This window comes from Solanum dulcamara, chromosome 9 (assembly GCF_947179165.1).
Source record: "Solanum dulcamara chromosome 9, daSolDulc1.2, whole genome shotgun sequence".
Lineage (NCBI taxonomy): Eukaryota > Viridiplantae > Streptophyta > Magnoliopsida > Solanales > Solanaceae > Solanum > Solanum dulcamara.
In genome coordinates this window covers 21,965,560-21,979,513 of record NC_077245.1, presented here as the reverse complement: position 1 = coordinate 21,979,513, position 13,954 = coordinate 21,965,560, and the positions used below count along the sequence as shown (strand labels likewise).

The window sequence follows — 13,954 nt, the reverse complement described above, 5'->3', positions numbered from 1 at the left end:
CCTAGGACTATATGGTGAATGCTACCAAGTTAGAATTAACCTCTATTTATAGAGTCATAAGCATTTTTCTACAAGAAAAAAGACTAGCCAAATATGGAGACTTTGTGTTTTTCCTTTTAGGAAAAGAAAAACCCAATTATACAAGAAAAGTCTGGGCGACCCCCCCTACACACCTCCGGAGTTATTATAGCATATGTTTGTACCCTTCAGCCATATATTTAATAGTTTGAAAGGCTCAGTTTTGGTGTCAAGAGTACCTCTATCCAGTGGCGGACCCAAGAATTTTATGAAGGGGGTTCAAAAAAATTAAACACGCTAATCAGAAAAAAATGTGCTTATTCGGATTTGAACCCGCGAGCTGAGACAAACTAAGGAGAAATATTGAACCTCATTTGCCACTGAGCTAGTCCTTTGGCTAATGCTCAAGGGGTTCAATGTTAAATATATACACATAAATTAAAAAATTTATCTTATATATACAGTGTAATTTTTTAACGGAGGAACGAACCCCCTCAACTACACGTGGGTCCGCCCCTGCCTCTATCAATTGCTCCAAACAATCCTTTTTAGCTTGTTAGAAATTAGAAAAAATTACCTAAATTATATTTCTTTATTTACTATATTTTTCATTACTTCCATCCATTTCAAAAAAAATTAAAATCTTTTCTTTCCATCATACATCAATTCAGTAATCCGAATACATTAATTCAGTAATCCAGATACATTAATTCTGATTCATAAATTATCTCTATGTTCAATTTATCATGCTTTAAATATTACCTACTGATACATAAAATCTTAATTAATATATCCGAATTACTAAATTAATGTATTCGAATTATTTTATTTTTAAGGCATTTCTATAAATTAAAAAAGGATAGCAAAAAATGGTAATTAGCCCTTTACAGTTTTGCCTAACTGTTCAAAAAGACCACGATTTAAAAATATTACAATCCTATTAATTCCTTTTTTGTTTCTGACAATGCACGTATATGAACATGCAAAAATGTGCTACACTTAATACTCTCCTTTTTAGGACTCGTTTTAAGGACTTGCAGTTTAATAGTTAGATTAATGAGTGAATGTTGTCATCTTAGTTGTCAGCAAAAAGGTCCTAATAATTTAATAGTTAGATTAATGGGTTGGTAGATGCCCTATCCCTCTCCTTGCATCTGTAAGCATACCCTTATATTTGTATACAAACACTCAACATGCCAAGATTCCTAGAATGTGCTTTTCATCAAAGCTATTTAATTTAAACCTAATACATTTTTCTAAAGTATTCAGAGATTTGAACTAATCAAATAAAACAAAAATAAGTAATTTCTTAAAACAAAAAAAGAGGAAAGATTGATGCTCTCTTATCAAGGATGATGATCTGGATATATCTATACATCAGCATTTCATTTACAGAAAAAAAAACATAAATATACTATATATTATAAGTTTTAGCAGAAGTTTTTTCTATTAATTAAAGAAAAAAATATAAATATACTATATAAGATTAAGTATTACAAGTTCTAGGATCGAGTAGCTTTTATTTTTCGATACATAACAAGAAACTTTTATCAAAACATAACAAATGGATTAAAAAAATTACGGATATTCTCACATAATTTTCTCTCCTCCCTGATATTCTTAATAATTTACGTGAAAAAATATTTTGTTAATTTTCTTTCCAAAATATCTCTCCTTTATGATCTTTTTTCTAAAATATCTCCCCTTAGTATTCTCACATAATTTTTGCCTTAACTTTTCCATACATGAATGTTTTTCGCTTCCCTATTTGTCTCTAATACAGTTTTTATGCTTTCATCCATTATTTTTTTAATTTTTTTTAATAAATGTTGAAAAACAACATGATCTATCATTTTTTTTTTAATATGAAAGATGATAGCATTTATTCAATCTTGATTCAACATAGAGATTGACGAAATGAAATCTCGATTCAAAAAGATAAGCACATAGTGTATGGAATTAATATACATACTAGGATCACCTATTGAATATCACAATTCATAGATACCAATTATATATCCAATTCATATACTAAAATAGTTAATAACATGTACAATTTGGTAAGCACCAGTTTGCATATCAATTTTCACTGACATTTTAAAAATTCTATACAAATATGGCATATATGAAACCACTTTATTAAGCGTTTCTATTCGTTATATAATCTAAAGTATATCCCTTAAATTGAATATCAAAATCCATAAATATCAATTTGTACAACTATTTCATAAACTAAAACAGTTAATAAAATGTAAAAGTTGTTGAGCACCAATTTTTATACCAATTTCGTAGTCAATATACACAAAACATAATCTAAAACATGTTTGTATATAACCTGGTATAAAATAGATTTAAGTAAACTAATTTGTGTACCCATTCCATACATATCGTTTCAAGCTACAAATAGCTTACGTTCAAAAAGGTAAACATACCTTAGTATATATGTATTCAATACAATGCGTAATAAAACAAATTTGTATAATAAAATTGTGAAAAGCTTCTACTACTAATGAAAAAATAAATAGTAAATTGATCCAAAATAATTGAATTTGTATGAAAGAGATATAATGTTTTTGAAATATGAAAAGTGATGGAATCAAATGAGTAACTAATGAGAATTAACTTCAAAATGATATCCCTAATTTTGAGCCAAAAAAATGTGGACATTTAAAATTTCAAATTTTTTATGTATTTTTATCAAAAACTTGGTTTGATTAAAAATACAAAGTATATTTATGATTTATAATATAAAATCTTAAATATTTATGTGGTTTGATTTTTCTTTCATTTATTAGACACTGCTTAGTTTTTTCTTTTCTTATTGGGCTTCACCTAATAGGCCTCCAAATAGCGAAAAGGGTCAATTTCATATATGTACCAAAAAGTTATGAAAAAATTATCTAAATACACAATTTACTTTAGGGATGATTACTTAAATTTCATAGTGAAAAAGTCCAATTACAATTTATCTTGACTTTTTTGGTAATTATCCGAATTCCCTTTTTTTCAGATTTCTGATACATACGAATGACGCTGATACATTGCGATTTGATACATAAGTCTTTTTCATTATACATCGCTAGTTGATACAAATCAAACATTGTAATATCAATAAAACTTATGAATCAACTTATAACACCTAATATATCATGAATACAACAAAAATAGCAGTAAAACTTATGTTTTACTAATACATTGTGTGTTTGGTTTGTATCAACTAGCGATGTATCATGAAAAAATGACTTATGTATCAAATCGCGATGTATCAGCATCATTCGTATGTATCAGAAGAGGGATTTTTGAATTTTTTACAAAATGGTAAGGAATAATTAAAAATATAGGAATATAAGGTGTGTAATTTGATAATTATTTCTTTATTTTATCATATTCTTTAAATTTTCCTACCATTTGAAAAAAATTACAAAAATTCTTACTCTTTTCTATTCTCGGATACATCACTTTTCGAATATATCACTTTACGCAATGTACCGGTTGGATACATCATTTTATGTGATGTATCAGTCGGATACATCACTTTTTTGTGATGTATTAGGACGTCAGATACATTATTTTACACGATGTATCAGTCGGATACATCACGTCATTTTGGAATGTATCCGGATTCCACCAAATTTAAGTAATTTTTATAATTTAAAAAAGAATAGTGATAAGATGTAATTAACTCTTAACACTATGAGATTTGTGTAATCCTTCCAAAAGTTGTTAGTTTACAAAAAATATAATCATGTTTCCATTTACAAAAAGAATAGCTAAAAAGAGGTCATGGATTGAACACTACAGGGCTCAATTCGGCCCAAGGCCATTAGGCTTTTTTTGTTGAACACTATAGGGTTCAATTCGGCACAAGGCCATTAGACCTTTTTTGCTTTTTTTTATTATTATTTTTTATTTTTCCTTTGCATTGTTGTTGTTTTTTTTTTAAAAAGTTATTTTGCTTTTATTTTTTGGCTGTGTTTTTTTAAATAAAAAATAGAGAAAATAGTCAAATACCTCCTTAACCTATATTTGGATTCTCAACTACACACTTTAATTTCACGGGAGTTCTATAACCCCCCCTCCCTCCCCCCTGAACTGTTTAAAACTGAAATTATTACCTCTCTAAGTGCTTATGTGGCAAAGTGAGTGTATTTCACTCTCTTTGAGAGAGTGAAGACCAAAGATATTAAATTTTATTTTTTATATATCTTTATTTTTCTAATTTGTTTGATTCTATCTCACTTCTAATTTGTTTTCTTCTTTACTTAGTAAAGTATCCATGACAACTACCAATTTCTCCTATCACTCACTATTTTGAGATTAGCGTTATCACTACATCAATTGATATACCACAAATCACAGATAACAGTTCCATCCTTATTCTCCACAATAAGAAGCTACAAACCCAAAATTCTTCAAATCAAAGCAAATTTAAGCTTGTATAAGCTTAATACAATGGCACCCAATTGATTTTCTTCAATGAACTTTAAATACTAGGGAAATTTTTTATTTTATATTCAATACCCAACATACCCACAAAATTCTTGTAGTCACTTATCAATATTGTAATCTGATTTCTCTCAGTTCAAGCTTTCAGCTCCGTTAATGGCATTTCACATATGTTTCTTCAAATTTCGGGCAGTCAATTTTATGAATAAACTTAATTTTAGCTCAGCATAATATTCCACAACTAATTTTAATAATTGGTCATTTTCGTGCAAATATGAAAATGCAGCCATCATCTTCTTCATACATTTCCTTGGAAATTTGATGGAAAATCACCCTAAATCTTCTCCAAATTGCCCTAAATTTTAGATATAAATTTCTCTCAACATTTCAATTATTTTGATATATTACCCACTCAAAATGAAGCTCGTTTGTGTCAATCCAAAATTTGAACTCAAACTTTTGAACCAACTTTAATGGTGGGTTTCAAGCTGATGCTTCACATTTTCAACTTTGAGCTTCAATTTTCAGCTATACAGAACTCTTCAAGCCATTAACGAACTCAGTTGCTCTCGATTCAAGAATATAGATCCAAAAATTTTATATGGAAGCTTGTCGATTTTCATGGAGATCCGATGCTCTTCGAATCCAAAAGTCTTAAATGAACTCAGTCAAACAATAAATAACAACCAACATAGGAATCAACAAGTTTCAAATAACAACCAACCTTCAATAGAGTTTTCAAGCGTTTGAACTAACATTTAATGGAGTTTTTAAAATATTAAACCAAAAAGAAAAAAGAATAATTTTTTAATATAAAAATTGAATTTCCACGTGTTAAATGTGTGTATCTCACGGATCAACATAAATGTGGTTATGACTTTTTGAGGGTGTAATAATTTCAGTTTTAAACAGTTCAGAGGGGTGATAGGACTCCCGTCAAGTTAAAGTGTGTAGTTGAGAATCCGAATATAAGTTAGGGGGGCATTTGACTATTTTCTCTTGAAAAAAAAATCTTGTCTTTTTTTCAAAACTTTTTTCATGGAATTTTTTTCCATCTATCAATAGTGTATAAATAGTGTAAAAACGTGTATATATAATATACAAACAATTATGTAGTGTATATGTAATGTATCGATTCTTTTTAAATAGTTATGTAATGTATCAATATTATATAAATAGTTATGTAGTGTATATGTAATGTATTTATATTGTATAAATAGTTATATAGTGTATATATAGTGTATCGATATTGTATAAATAGTTATGTAGTGTATATGTAATTTATCGATATTGTATAAATAGTGTATAATTATATATCAATATTGCATAAATGGTATAAAAACATGTATATATAATGTGCAAATAATTATGTAGTGTGTATGTAATATATCGATATTGTATAAATGTGTATCAATATTATATAAATGATGTATAAACATGTATCTATGATATATAAATAATTATGCAATGTATATGTAATATATTGATATTGTATAAATATGTATAATCATTTATGGATATTATATAAATAATTATGCAATGTATCGATATGTATTTGACTATCATGCATTTCCATCTTAAATAAATAAAAGAATAAACAAAAAAAATAAAACAACATAAATATTTGTTTTTTCCACAAAAGAAGTGAAACAACTATTAAAAAATAAAAATAAAAAATTAGCAAAAAAATGAATTAAATCAACTATTTTTTTCTTTAAATAGCACAATAATTTTTTATTTTTGTAAAATAAGAAAGCAAATGTCCAAACAACACTTTTGTTTACAACTAAATTGGCCATTGACTATTTTTTTGGTAAAACAAAATGCAATGGCCAAATTAGTTGTAAACAAAAGTGTCGAATGACCACTAGGTGTAATTAGCCCTAGAGAAAATACCACCCAATACATTTAAGGGAAATTTTCAAAAAACAGCAAACATTAGGCCTAAAATAAGACTCCTTATCTACAGTTTCACTAATTACAATTCGCAGCTACATTTTGGTTTACTAAGCATTTGTATTTTTATATTTTTTTCTTAAATTTCAGAGAAAAAAATACAAAAGCAAAGTTATTTTTATCAAAATGAATACATATTAGGAGGAGAGAGGCGAGCGAGATCGAGAGAGGGAGGAGAGATACAAGCGAGGTAGAGAGAAGGAGGAGAGAGGCGAACGAGCTCGAGAGAGGGAAGAGAGAGGATGAGTACAAGTATATTCATTGTATCACGAATACAAAAAATACAAAATACAAATATAGTTGAATTCACTTTTAGTTTTTTGAATACAATAAATATAAAATACAAATCTTTCACCTATATTTGATTGAATATAATTGTACATAATACATATGGCGGAGAGAATGCATGCATATTGTATTCGTATGAATACAAATATAGTTGATACAAAACACAAATATAGTTTTTCAAACAAAATTGATATGAAATACAAATCTCTCACCTATATTTGATTGAATACAATTGATACATTATACATTTAAATGTATTGCTTCTTGGGCAAGAGAGAGAGAGAGGAGGGGGAGAGAGGAATTTTCTATAAAATCAACATATAGTGGTTTATTATAATTTTTTAAACTATAGTTGTGTTCCATAAATATGTTGGCATTTTTGCTTGTACCATAATTTTTCCTACATTTAAGCCATCTAGTTTATAAAATATGTACACAGTGTGTGTGTGTCTCTCTCTCTCTCTCTACAAGCAAGTAGAGGTGACTATGGTTTTTAAAAAATCGACTTAACACAGAATCAAACCCTACTGAAATAATTTTTAGATTTATTCTTATAAAATCAATTGTTTTTATATTTATAACAGTACCGAATAATTATTTAGACTTTTTAATTTATAAATATTAATCGAAAAAATATCAAACTGTATCGAGTAATATATGTGTAAAAATAAATTATGTTTGAAATAATAAAATATTAAAATTTTTGCTTTAGACCAATAATGGATGTGACTACAACCGACAACATAATTAACACTCAAAGTTCTCACACCTTCTTATACAATTTCGATCCAAACTAAATTAGTTCTAACATCTCGACTCTCTAATAGTAACTAGTAGGCTACAAAATGTTCAAATGATCTTGGGCAACAAAGTACAAGTTATTACATATGTTTCTATCTTATAATTTAAATTTCTCTTATTGGATATGTAAATGAAGTAAACTCAACTTTCGAGTTTTATTTTGATTGATTTCTTTTTGCTCGTGTGATGTAAATTATATTTATTGTCTTTGATTAATATTATTATATACTACCATAATATAATGGGATGTATCTCTATTATTATTTTCTTTCATGTTTTCTTGATTCCTCACCTTTTAAACAATAGAAATATCTACAGACTTTTGTCAAAGTCATACACACATAAATATGGTAGCATGTGTTTAATTTTTATTTTTATTTAAAAATACTTAAAATTAATTAAATTATACCGATATTGAAGAAAAATTGAGATAATGGAATGATTTTGAAAATTTTAATTTTGAATATATAAAATAAAATAACCAAAAAAATGATATGGTATAGATTTTATAAAATAATCACCCGAACTGTACCATTGACACCCCTACAAGCAAGTATATAGATAGTATATACTTTGGACATTTTTAGTAAACTAAATGACTGATATATAATGATAATTATCCCCTCCGAATAAGAAGGCAATCAAGCAGGTGCTACTTAACATTTTACAACTTTCTCATGGCTCGAATTTTCATTGCATGATCTAATCTAGATACCTTCTAAAAATCAAAAACTTATAAATTGAGATAAAGTTTGTCATACATAAATTAGATGACTGAATGATATATATTGATAACTATCCTGTCCGAATAAGAAGGCAATCGACCAGGTGCTACTTAACGTTTTACAACTTCCTTATGGGTCAAATTTTCATTGTATGATCCAATCTAGACACCCTCTAAAAATCACAAATTTCTATCATTTCGGATTGAGGTAATCAATTTACTTCTTAGTTTTGGAGATCTTTTCAGCAAGGTCTTAGTACTCAAGTTAAGCTTAGTACAACTTTTCACCCTTAGATCGATGGTCAAGTGGAACGGACTATTCTGTCACACCCCGATATCAACAGGGTGTGATGGGCACCCGACCCCGAGCTCGGAGCCGAGCGAACCCGCTGCTTCATAGCACATACTTAATCTATTTAGACTTTTACATCAATAAGAAAAAAAAAACATAGCTAAGCTTTCCAAATCTCTCCTCCCATAAAACTCGTGACATACGACATAATAACATATCGGCTGGTGAAGCCACTTACAAAGCTGACACTCTATACCCACGACTCTGTCTGCAAAGTCTCTAACTTCGAATGAAACATCATAGCGCATATACTCTGACTCGGCAGCACTCCAGGAACAAGTGGAGTTGCTAACCCCGCTAGAACATCTTCTATAGTAACTTCTACTTGTCTGTGTGTACCTGCGTGGCATGAAACGCAGCCCCCAATGAAAAGGGAGTCAGTACGAGTAATGTACCGAGTATGTAAGGCATGAAAATCAGCATAATAAAGAACATAAGGTATGAACAACTATATCGTAGAATCATAGACATATAGTGAGTTAAGAGAGTAACCTGTACATATGAGTGCCCTTTTAGGCCAGATGCCATGCATGCTTGTCTTATCATATAAAACATATCTTTTTCATATGCATAGAAAATAGAAGTCATATCACCAAACAACGTCGGCGTGCCCACATATTTCTCGCGTCCGGGCATCCCGCGTCCAGGATGAAAATTACTCCAACTGATCAGGTGGGAATGCGTCTATAGCGCCACATATACACCTCCCCATATCCCCCATATACATATACATATACATATACATATACATATAGACAACATGCACGAGAGCCCAACGAAAGTCGTATACTTATCGGAGTGACGGAAGGTCGGTAACCTCCGATTGTATTATAGACGAACCATGGTCGCTTTATCTCACCTTGAAGGAACAATTATTATAGGATGAGACTATCAACGAAAGATAATATTAAGAGAACGTAGAATAAGGTCACAATCTCATAAGACGCCAAATCGTATACATATGCACATATGACCAATTTTCAAGACTCGTAGAATAATCGGAATGAGCTATGATTCACAAATCCAGATATGAGTCATGTCAAGTATCTTTCAAAAATTACCATGGATTATATCAAAATAAAACTTTTGAAATCATATATGCGTATCTAAGCACAAGAAAATATCCTTTGGAAACTCAAGAAAATTGGCCATCCTAGTGGCTCTACGAATAAGACTTCCTTGAAATTGTATAAAATGCCATATACTTGTTTCATAAAAATCATGCCAAAAAGAAAAACTAGCTCTATATATTTATGTCAAAACATGCCAAGAGAAAGAAGGGTAAACCTTACATACATAAAGCCGCTTTTATCTTAGCCATCTTAGACATATTCTCATCCTCGACATCGTCAATGTCGTTGTAAAACATATCCATCGTCATTGTCATAAAAGCTTGTAATATTGTAAACCTTTGTTTTGGAAAATCATAGACATTTTGGAAAACATTGACGGATTATAGGAAAAGTAGTCATTTCCTTGGGACCGTTGACACCTAACTTTTGGAAACAAAGAAAATATGGAAGCACTTATGAAACCATAACATCGGAATCATGCCTTGAAAAAGAAGGGTAAGCCTCACATACTTATACCAAAGACATGCCAAAAGAAGGAACGGTTAGCTTCACATACCTTGTCCGCTTCCTTAGTCACCACACCTAACTCTTGGCCTTTCCAAAAATCTATAACAAGATTAATAAATGCCAACATTAGCTATAGGTATCCAAGAACCTCATTCTAAACTAACATTTTGTCTACCGAAATTTCGACAGCACTTCCCATGTAAATACACCACCTCCGAGAATTTAACTCGGCCAAAATATCAACAACACCCACAAGCATACCAACAACATTAACAATTATTACAAAACACAATTTACTCTAGTAGTCTTTCTTCTTTTTCTTCTTTCTTCTTTCTTTTATTACATAAGGCCACAATTTCTACTCCAACTTCACACCTTCAAACTAATATCAACATTTCTTATTCACTTACTAGCTCAAGACCATTTCAACATAATTCGAAAGAAATTAACATTATTCCATACAATATACCAAAATTCTATCAAAACCATAATCCACCCAAAACTTCTACAAACACAACGGAACTACCAAATCGCATTGTTTTCCTCCAAATTCATTAAGAATAACAATAATCCCCATATTAAAATTCCACTTCCATGATTTCATAAGACTATACTAAAATCACATAATTTCATATAACCACTTGTAACCAATTTCAAGGCCGTCTCGAATCGTTCAACTTTTACTTACACCATAACCGCCATAACGACACAACTAACAAGCTAAATAAAGTTCAACTCCTCTTCTTCCAACCATCACACCACATGGCCACACACACACACTTGCAAACCCACATGTTCACACACCCACATACATCACAATTACATGATTTCCACTTAATTCTACTAGCTTCAACACATAGATTTCTTCCATAACATAACAAGATAGAATTCTTACCTTTTCTTCAATTTTCGACTTGCCACAATCGTAGTTCTCTCGCTTACCCAATTATACCCCTTTAAAGAGGAGCTTGAACTTAGTAAGAATTTGAGAAAGACGAGATTTTTAGATCAAAATTGAAGAACTTGGCAATTTTTTTCCCTTTTTGTCTCTAGCTTCGGTCTCTTCTTTTCTCTCTTGAAGACTTGATTTTTCTTGAATGTTCTAGGAACTTATGACTAACTAGCCCCTTTCTATTCTTTTATAACATGACTAAATCATATGGGCTTGGATCTCCCTTTTCTTTTTCTTTTGTTTTGGGCCATGACTTATGATTGGGCCTCTCTTATTATTTTGATTTCTTTCCAAGCCCAATCTCTTGGCCCATATATTTTCATAAACTACATTTTGTGAACTTCCAACTTATATATATATATATATATATATATATATATATATATATTTTCAATATTTCCATCTCCAAAATTCCATAACCAACTTATGTATCAAACAAGACCAAAACGTACCATTATCCTTCACTTGTTACAATTATTCCAAATGTCCAAATGTACAAAAATATGGGTTGTAACATATTCAAACTTTGGAAGACATGTTGAGAGCTTGTGTGATCGATTTTAAAGGTAATTGGGATGATCACTTGCCCCTGATTGAATTTACCTAAAATAATAGTTCGAGTATTCAAATGGCTCCATTCGAAGCTTTGTATGGGAGGAGATGTAGGTCCTCAATTGGATGGATTGAGGTTGGTGAGGTAGAAAGTCAGAATCTATTTATGAGGCTATGGAGAAGGTTCGACTTATTCAGGATAGGGTACAAACAACTCAAAGTAGGCCACAGTCATGCAAATGTGAGGAGAAAGGAACTTGAATTTTTCATTGATGATTGGGTCTCCTTGAAAATCTCTCCCATGAAGGGTGTAATGAGATTTAGAAAGAAAGGAAAGCTTAGTCCAAGGTATGTGGGTCCATATCAAATTTTGAGACATTTTGAAAATATAGCTTACGAGTTGGACTTGCCGTCCGAATTGACATTTGTTCATCCAGTGTTTCATGTTTCATTGTTAAAGAAGTGTATCGGAGATCTGACAATGATTGTGCTTTTGGAGAGTCTTGGAATTAAGAAAAATATCTCTTATGAAGAAGTTTCAGTTAAAATTCTTGATCGTCAAGTTCGAAAGTTGAGAAGTAAATAAGTTGCTTTTGAGGAATTCTTATGGAGGAATCAGTTAGTTGAGGTACTACTTGGGAGGTTGAATCCTATATGATGTCCAAGTATACCCATTTATTTCCCTCCGCTTCAGTTTTATCTTGAGGTAGAAATTTCTCATGTTTACTCTTTCAGATCGGATTCATGCGTCTTAGCTATTCTCATGTTGCCATATGCATGCATGCTTATGAAAAGGGTTTAAAATTTCATGTTTTAGCTTGGGGTTGATTACTCCTTGGTTTTATACATTTTGATGTGACTTGCATTCATGATTGGGTTGTTAGATCTTTTTTCTACTTTTTCATGCCTAGTTGATCACATTCGAGGATGAATATTTTCAAGAATGAGATATTGTAACACCTTGTAAGTGTAAAGAGTCAGTTGGAAGTTGGAATGAGAAAAGACAGTTCAAATCTGTGAAAAGTGAGATTATAAGGAAGGGTTCACGGCTGGTGAAAGGGTCCACGGGAAGTGAAGCCATCCGTGGACTTTAACCTATGAAAATTAAATCTAAGGCAGGGTTTACGGATGGGTTCACACATGGTGGAGGGGACCACAATCCGTTGACCTAATCTATGGCAAGCCCCATGGACTCAAGGAAGGCATGTCCTTTACGGACACCTGAACGGTCCGTGGAAGGTTTCACGGACCATGGACAGGCCTACAGATATTTCCTTAGGAAAATTCCAGATGCCCCTCTCTTTCATGCTCACCTTCACGGATGGTGAAGCGATTAACGGTCTGTGGAAGGCTTCCATAGAGGGTGTTTCGGCATTTTAAGTCAGGGCTATTTGGATCTTTTTCCATCCTTTTAACTCCTATACTATATCATTTTTACCTATTCTAAACGGATGTAAATGATTTCTAAAGACCCCAATCTACCCATTCCCTCTTATTCACTTAAAACCCCAAAATTTCTCCAAGTTTTCTCGTAAGGCTTCAAGAGATTCAAGGGATCTTCAAGCTCTAAGTCTCATCTTTTCAATTCTAAAGCTAGGATTCTTCAAGGTATGTGGGAATGTCATCCATGGATCTTTTTTCATTCATGTAGTCCCAAAGTATTTTAAATTTTCTTTTATGATTTCTTCCTAAACCTGATGTTTTGATGATCTTGCATTGGGTTCAATAAATTATGATTTATTTCACTTCAATTGATCTTATTATGCATGAATTGATCTTAATTACATGTTTTTGATGAAATTTACATGAACCCATGCATTATGCCTATTTGTTTTTATCATGAACTATAGTTGAAGAATTATGCATGAATCATGAATTTATGAACTATGATTTTGTGGATGCTTTAGATGAAGTACCAACATGAATTTTGTGAAACTAAGGTTTGCTTCAAAATGCAAGTAATCTCATTAGGAAGGTTTTCCATGATTTAACCACTTTGATTTAAGTGTGATTTTCTATTCAAAGCTTATCATGATCTAAATGATTTTGATTAAGCATCTCTTATAATATTTATTGGGTTGAGGTTCATGATATATTTTAAAGAGCTATTCTTATGGTTTTATGTATTTTTTTATTGGGTTGAGGTTCATGATATATTTTAAAGAGCTATTCTTATGGTTTTATGTATTTTATGAAGAACTTTGTATTACTAGATTCACCTTTCTTATCAAAGACTGTGATTTATTTATTTATGATATTCTTGTTGAGAGTTTACCTAGCATCGA

At 30.8% G+C, this 13,954-nt stretch overlaps 1 long non-coding RNA gene across 1 annotated transcript; it reads right to left on the bottom strand.

Annotated features, from left to right (window-relative positions):
• Positions 1-8,625: 8,625 nt before the first annotated feature.
• Positions 8,626-11,257, bottom strand: LOC129904366 (uncharacterized). Its single transcript, XR_008770416.1, has 3 exons — positions 11,061-11,257; positions 10,215-10,264; positions 8,626-8,924 (listed from the first exon to the last, which is right to left on the bottom strand). It is a non-coding gene; the product is annotated as an uncharacterized LOC129904366 (long non-coding RNA).
• Positions 11,258-13,954: the final 2,697 nt, after the last annotated feature.